This window comes from Ctenopharyngodon idella, chromosome 13, assembly GCF_019924925.1.
Source record: "Ctenopharyngodon idella isolate HZGC_01 chromosome 13, HZGC01, whole genome shotgun sequence".
Taxonomy (NCBI): Eukaryota; Metazoa; Chordata; class Actinopteri; order Cypriniformes; family Xenocyprididae; genus Ctenopharyngodon; species Ctenopharyngodon idella.
The window spans coordinates 6,136,453-6,144,898 of NC_067232.1; the positions used below are offsets into that span (position 1 = coordinate 6,136,453).

The 8,446-nt window shown below is 36.0% G+C and overlaps 1 long non-coding RNA gene across 2 annotated transcripts in view; it reads left to right on the top strand.

The window, feature by feature from the left end:
- LOC127525587 (uncharacterized) overlaps positions 1–8,215 on the top strand; it is a 38,158-nt gene extending 29,943 nt beyond the window's left edge. For both annotated transcript variants that reach the window (XR_007933378.1, XR_007933377.1), the window contains 2 exons: positions 273–349; positions 7,047–8,215. This is a non-coding gene — a long non-coding RNA (uncharacterized LOC127525587). The remainder of the gene's footprint in view (positions 1–272; positions 350–7,046) is intronic.
- Positions 8,216–8,446: the final 231 nt, after the last annotated feature.

The window sequence follows — 8,446 nt, forward strand, 5'->3', positions numbered from 1 at the left end:
ACACTTTGTACAGTTTAGGAAGACGCTAAATACATGCTAAATAAGGTTAACATTGTCAGTCGCCTGGTAGCATTTCTGAATGTGAATCACAGGCGGTTTATGGTGACAAGCTGCTGCTGATGAATTATGTGTAAATGTAAAGTAGATACAGTAAAACTGAGATGCACTGAGTGGGATGTATTTTAGGTATAAAGGAAAAAGAGGCTGTGGTGAAGGCTTGTACCATTTCTCTCATTTTCTCCTTCCTCTCTCCTCTGCTTCTTTCTTGTTAGGTGATCGGGTTTCTCCTCTGGCCCATCAGCTGAATAGGTGGGGCTTGATCAATGGCAGGAAACTGAAGGATCAAATGGTAATATATCAGAATAAGACCGAGCCAAAGTCTGCACTCACACACACACACACACACACTTAAACCTAGACAGAGGCCAATGTGACCACAGAAACAGTAACCTGCACACTGACACAAGAGAGACAGTAACCTTCATCCGTGCTGTACATGACCATGGAGACCACAAGTGAAGCATCTCTCTCTCTCTCTCTCTCTCACACACACACACACACACTCACACACACAATCACCCTCTACACCAGCTCACAAACACCTTTATTTACAAACCATTACTGCCTGCAGCAATGCAAATTATTATCATGAATTGTGTTTTTGATAATATCATCGTTTAAATTTATTGTATGCAATCTGTGTTTATATGTATTCATTCATTTTAATTATTTTTCATAGCTACCCTGAGGATATGTGTGATGCCTGCTGGGAATTTGCATAATATTCAAATGAGAATTATTTGTAACTCTGTACCACAGATGTAAAGCAATAAAATCAGATTATATTGGTCTCAGAAAGGACTTAATGCATAATTATCTCCTGAATTACTCTAATTTAGAGGTTTAGTGATTTGAGGATGATTAATTAAATCAAGCTATTGCACACACATATACACACACCTCAAAATCCATCATTTTGTTACTCCAACCTTTCATGTAATTATATATTTTTTTGCTGGTTTTGTTTTAATTTATTTGAAATAATTATTATATTATATTATATTATATTATATTATATTATATTATATTATAAGCAAATACTTACTGTCTGTGTCTTATGTCTGTTTGGTCATAAAAAAATAAGTCACTGTTCCAGCTAAAGCTGCAGTTGTGGAGTCATTAATCATATGATTTGACAACAATCATTAAAGCGGCGCTCTGGAAAGCGTCTGACTGAATGAGTGAGTTTAGCAGGTTTAGATATTAGCCGATCCCACAAATAAAGCGGATTTCTTATATTTGCTACACCGATTTTGTCTAGTTTATCTTTCAAGAAACGTGAATAATATGTGTAATGTTTAGGCTACAGCGTGGATACTTATTTATGTCTGTAGAGGCGGATGTTAAATTGTAAAATAAGCTAAAGCTAAACACATTACTCTCAGTGATTGTTTTCATCAGAACGGTTATAGCGGGCCATTTAGAGATAAACTTAAGATAAAGCATTTATACAGACAGACTCTACCTGTGAGCGGTGTGAAGTGATACAGCATACACTAAGAAGAAGCCCATTTGTTTTCAGTCTCTGCAATATCTATTAGGCAGATGCTACTGCGATGCAACCGTACACCGGCTTTTAGCCCAAGTGGACACATTATGCCCTCAGTTTAGCGTGATGTCGGAGGAGCTTGAACTGGTGATTGAGTGTAAGCCTCTCCCGCAATCCCGTTGGCTGTCCATAAATCAGAAACGACCACAGATTGCAAGTGCGACCATATAAGACTGTCCACAAAATGCCCACATTTAAACCTGCGAAATCTGTTAGTTAGAACATTTTTCTGAAATTAGGCTACTTCTATCCTACGTAAACAAAATGCAGTAATATATGTAGCCTAAACAAATGTATAAACGCATAATAAAAATAATAGCCTAATTATATATTAGACATTCATTGTAATTATTATTTTGTATTGTTTTGTTATTTTTATTTAGCCTAATATTATTAGTATTAGCCTATTTAAACAATTTGCTTTTTTTTTTTTTTTTTTTAAGAGCACTTATAGCTACAACATTAAAACCATTTTTTGTGTGTGTGATAAACATGCTTATTTCGCTTAAGTGTTTGTTGTAGGTGATTTGGATTTGTATTCTATTCCCAAATGCGCCTATTTCAGGAAAAGCCTTCACCACCGAAAAATCGCAATAAACTTTGCGTTTCGTTTCTAATTGCGTCTGACAGCTTCAGTAAATTAGATTTATTAATGCACAGAGTTAACGTGTGCGTGTGTCAGGCGACCGACGGTTTAACTTGAGCTTCCGAGAAGCGGTTACGCAGGACAGAAATAATTGTTTGTTTAATTTGTCTCTGATGCATGGAGGAGCCATGTCCGCGTTCACTAATTACAGTCCAGGTTTTGATTTGTGGCAATCAGGACTGTTTCATCTCTTAAATCCAGGATCAAAATGAACTGGTTCTGCCTTTTCCTGTGCTACAGCACCCAAGTGTCACTGGGGCCTGTGTGTTGCAGTCAGCGCAACCATGCGCTGCGCGTTTCCTCGCATTGAGAGGCAATTATACCCCATATTGAATACGGAGTGGATCAGTCTGTTGGGATTACAGAAGTGGACACCCATATGGCCGGAGGGATTGTATCTGTCTTTATTTCATGCGGACTCAGTGTCCTGTACAAAATGTTTAGATATTTTATAGAGGTTTTATGTGCGGGGGGCTGTGTTTTCTTAACTGTATGCATGCAGATGCAGTTGAGAAAATACATCAGAATATTGTGGGGGGTTTTCGAACAAGGTTTCAAGTTGAAACTCTCAATACATCATGTATGGCATAGCCTAATTAGCAACAATTATTATTATGCGTTATAGGGGAGAGCGTGTTTAAGGGTGATGTTTCAATGTTTTTTACGCGTCAAACTTTTATGTAATATTCTTATATTTGCTTGCTACAAATTAAACTATAAGCCTAATTTAGAAATCTACATTGTCAAGTACAAAGAGTGCTGTGTTACAACCTAAAAAAATGATGGACAATTAGCCTACATTTTGTGCGTTAATTTATTGTGGTAATAAAATTTACTCTTTTTTTTTTAATGTCCTCCCCATCCCCATAATGTAAAATGGTAAAACTTTACAGGGATAGTTCACCTAAAAATGACAATTCTGTCATCATTTACAATTTGTATGATTTTTTTTTTTTTTTTTTTTTTTTTTTGTCCATAAATAAGTCAATGGGTCGGTTTTGGACAGTAAACCCAAATAATTTAGCAAAACTCAAAAATTTTAAGACAATCAGTTTTAATTGTTCTTAACTTGAAATGTTTGAGTACACTAATTCATACATTTAACTTAATTTTCATGTAATCTCAATGTGAAAATTTTTATTAGTGTAAACATAGTTAGCTATAACAAGCTAATTCAGAAAATGCTAACTTGCTAATTTGCTAACATGTTAACAATAGCATGGTATAGCACTTGCTAAATGAGTACAGCAATATAAAGCATTTAACATATACTTGCTCTCAAACCAAGCCACATGCACCACTAGTCACCATGATAGTAACTCTCCAAAAATTTTATTTTAATTTTAGCATTTACTCTCCCTTTCAAGTGCCATGGGCAAAGCATGCTGGGAAATAGAAATCCCAGCCAGTTTCAATTAAACTTAAGATCGTCTAAATGAAAAGAAATAAGTTAATAAAATTCTAAACAATGAAACAGTTTAGTTCACTTAAAATATATCAGTTCTGTGAACTTGAAAGAAAAAGAAAGTGCTAAATACTCATAAAAGTTAATTTGACTGAACTAACTTGTTTAAGTTTGTCCTACTCAAACCAGTTAATTATTTTGAGCATTAGGGTTTACATATGGTCAAAAACAGCTGAATCATTCTTCAAAATATCTTCTTTTGTGTCCCATGCAAAAAAGTTATACAGGTTTGGAACGACATTGAATTTTTGGGGTGAACTATCCCATAGCAGCAAATTAAATAATAAAAATACATGCAAATTCGTAAATCATAGGTTAACAACTCTAAAATACATAACAGGAAATGTGTGTGTGTGTGTGTGTGTGTGTGTATTAGTCACTCTCACAGCTCTCTCTCACATCCCGTTTTGTGCAATCTTTGTGTGCCCAGTAAATTTACATTGTAAAGTAATGTTACAACCCTCTCTGTTTGCTCAGCCATGATAATTTTAGTTTTTTTAACATTTAAATATAAAGGTTGATGTTATATATCAAATTAAACATCAGAATCTAACACCCATTTAACATCCATTAATAGGTCAAATTAAATTATAAGCCAGATCTAAAATTTTATTTTTTTATCCTGTTACAACACTCCCCGTTCTGCCCTAAATCTCTTTTTGTATCTCTTACTGTACTCTTATCTGTAAAACCAGAACAGTGTATGGATATTTTCATATAAGCTCTAAACTCATATATTAAAATTCTCTCCCAATAAGAGAAGTGAAAATAAAACAAAAACTAACATTGGCTGGTGTAAATTAGTGTGAAGCACCTTGTACAAAGCATGTTCAGTGAGTTTATGATTATAATGATGATGATGGTAATGATGATGATGATTATGATGATTGGTTAATTGCAGTAGACTGTGCCTGTTGAAGGTGGCTGGATTTCTGTAAGGTCCACATATCGCAGGCTGCAGCGAGAGAGGGCCGCGGCCGCTGTGGGTGTAAGGCGTGTAATATATTTAACTACGGTAAAGTAGTGTTTTGAGAATTGGTAATTGTTCACATCCTTCTCTGGTCACAGGGACACTGTCCAGATCTCACCGTACGCACACGTGTGGGGTTTCTGAGGTGCATGCTTTCAGGTCTACATGGCACACAGCCAAACGCGTCTCTCCAGCTTGTTTCCTGACCTGAAATGTTGACTGACTGATAAGAAAAACAGTAGCACTGAATAATAACGCAATCAAGACCCGGCTGATAACCCAGTTATGCTTTTAAGCAACCTCAGTGCTTTCATGTTCACAGCCGTCTCACCACCTTCTCAGGAGTCAGGCCCAAGGCCCGAAGATTGGACCCAACTTCACACTAGTGCTCTTTGCATAAAAGAACATGTGTACAGTCATAATATTTACTTTGATAATGTTTTCACGACATGGCAACTCTGAAGCGGGGATATATGAACTGTCTAAATATGACAGTCCATGCGATTTGGTATGTGCACTGAATAAGGCTCCTTTTACCCTCTCTCTAGAATTTGCTCTGAATAAACAAGAGACTCGGGTCAGGTCCTCCGATGTGTGATCTACTTTGTAGGCCGGTGGTTAAGCGTGACATGCTTGGCCCTTAAAATATACCCTTTTTGTTAGAGGGGAACGGACAGAAAAATATACAGAATTCTCTGTAATTATGTATAAAGGTTTATTTTACTTTGAAGAAATCGCAGCCGATGGCGGAGGACTGGATGTGCGCGGCCGTACGAACTTCACGTTGTCTGGAGTAATCTAGCCTCACGACTGGTTTGAATTTGCTGCCCCGCGACAGCAAAATTGTCGTAATCACAAAGTAAACAGATACTTCCTCTCCTATCAGAGCGAGTCGACAAAGTTAGTGAATGAGGGAACTTTCACTGTTAATTGTTGTTTTCCTTCGTACCCTGATTCAAAAACACAAGCATAATTATTTGCAAGTGCTACTTTGATTTTGTAATTTAGTTTGAAAGGAGCTTAAGGTGTTTCAGCAAATTATTCACTTAGGTTTAGTTGTTCTTGCATCTCTTCATGGAAAGCAAGACTATTTCAAGATAATATACTCTGTAACTATATGTGGTACAGGGCTGCTACTAGGTAGTTAAACTGTGGACCAAAACAGAAAACTCTGCGAATGCTAAAGAGTTTGAACTGGTACTATATTTCCACCCAATGCATCATATTTATAACACACTCACATGGATGCATCCAAACACAGACAAACACTTTCTCATCCTTTCTTTCCCCCATGCATAAACACCGCATAAATATTATTTCTAGATTTTAACAGTGTAACTTTTCCACAAAAATCACAGGAACAGTTGTTCTACCAAACACACATTAAACTGTTTTTTTTTTTTACAGGCATCTTCACCATTCAACATTTAGTCACCCTAAATAATATCACATTAACAAAACAATTGTTGCTTCCACACAATTTGCAGTTCTGGGGTCAGTTGCAAAAACATAGCCACTATGTTAAGACTGTGACTTGAGAACTAGTTTGACCAACTAGCAGTCTTACTTTTTAGATTAAAATTAGACCAATCTATCTTTTTATGTAATATATAGCACATTTTTTAATGTAAACAAACTTAAAAATAAAAAAAAAATAAGTCACTTTAAAAAACTTCAGTGACCGACCTACAATAAAAAAAAAAAGTCTCACCATCTGCAAAACATTCAAGCAAACTGGTAATCAGTTTGCTTCATTGTGAACATTGTCATCATGCAGCTGCACATTGAAAATATATAAATAAATAAATATGATATAATGATGTTCTATGTTCTATGTTCTCGGTCTGTCATAACTGAGCCACAAAACTTCATCATTCCCAGCAGCAGCACTGGAGATCAGACTACATATGTTGATACACTTTTACCATTTACAGTAGTGTACATACAGTAATTGCTCACATCATATCCTTCTAGGGTTATTAATTCCACCATATTCCACATTCCTAAATCCAGCTGATTTCTTTTTCCACCTAGAAACGGAAATATATGATTTAAACCAATAACAACAAGTAACTCAATGCGCACAGACTGTAATCAGAGGCCTGTCATTATAGTCGCTATTTCCCCCAGAGTTTGGCCAGAGTCAGCCATAGATGAAATAGGCTTTATTTATATAGCTTTGGGAAAAAGGTAAATGCTTTTGTGAAATGTGTGTATTTAATAAAATCATTCAACATATTTGTACAAATCAGAAAATAAAGTTTGCTTATTTTCCTGCATCCCCCCACCCAATCTTGTGCGTCTTTATATATCTCTTTTTTAATGCCTCTCTCTTTTCCTCTTTCTCTTTTTCCAGTCATAAAATGGTGCCAGGCTGCGACATGAAGGAAGGGGCTGTGAAACCGTACCCTCATCATCAGACTGTACAGTAGAGAGACAGAGTCACACTCCTGGTGTAAGCAGGGCATAAAAACACTGCTGCATGATAAGGAGCTGCACAGGGACTTTGAACATTTTATTAGTATCTATAAAAGAGGCACAGGACGAAGGACACAGTGTCAATAAAGCACTAATGGAGGATCAATTAAGATGGTCAAGCTGCAGAAAGAGACTTTTACAGTGTAGGGTTTTAACACTAACCTTGTCCTCTAACACTAACGCTAAAGCCACAAGGCTGGGAAATTAAGCCTAGTTGCAATTCCAGTGCATCCCCAATATTTAATGATCAGGAACAGTAAAAAAGTTTGTTTGTTTGTATAAGAATATAAAAACGAGGGGTGGAGAATTCCTACCTGCTTTAGTACAGAATAAAAATGACTTAATATGCAGCTTTTACACACACACACACACACACACACACACACACACACACACACACACACACACACACACACACACAGTGTTGGGTTTCCATGTTTTACGGGGACTTTCCATAGATAATTATTGTGATACTGTATAAACTGTATATTCTGTCCCCTAGCCCTACACACAACCCTCACAGAAAACTTTTTGCATTTGTACATTTTTTCAAAAAACTTCACTTAGTGTGATTTATAAACTGTTTTCCTCTTGTGGAGCAAAAATGTCCCCACAAGGACAAGGATTTTGGATATTTCCATCTTTGTGGGGACATTTTGTCACCATAACATATGGTTTACCTGAACCAAACACACACACACACACACACACACACACACACACACACACACACACACACACACAGTTAGTTTAGATTTGAACATTTGCATTTTATTTAATAATAAAAATTATTTAACCTAAATGTTATTTCATTTCCATTATTCTGAAATACCTTTAAACACTTTAAATGTTGTATCAGAGAAAAATTGGACAAAAATAAAAAAAAAGATTAAATAAATACATCAAAATAAATCAATGGACTGTTTCTAAATTTTTTGTCAGAGCCGCAGTAGGCTACATTGCTAAATAAACATTCATGTTTTCACTGAAAGGTTCAATGCTTATATCACTCTTCTGTGGTCACTGAACAGTACTGTTCCCTTCACGTATAAGATCTGTATTTTTCAGCCTCTATTTGAGCATATGTATATGTTCACTTTGACTTTAAATAATGATTTCATTATTTAATGTGTATTTGAGTTTCTCTAAAGGCAGATATCGTAACCTGCTTTAATTTTCCAAATACACACTTCTGGTCAGAACTAATAAGTCCTGATTAATTCCTGCATCTTCCATAACTTTCCTCTCTCTCTCTGTCTGTCTGTCAGGACATAGCAT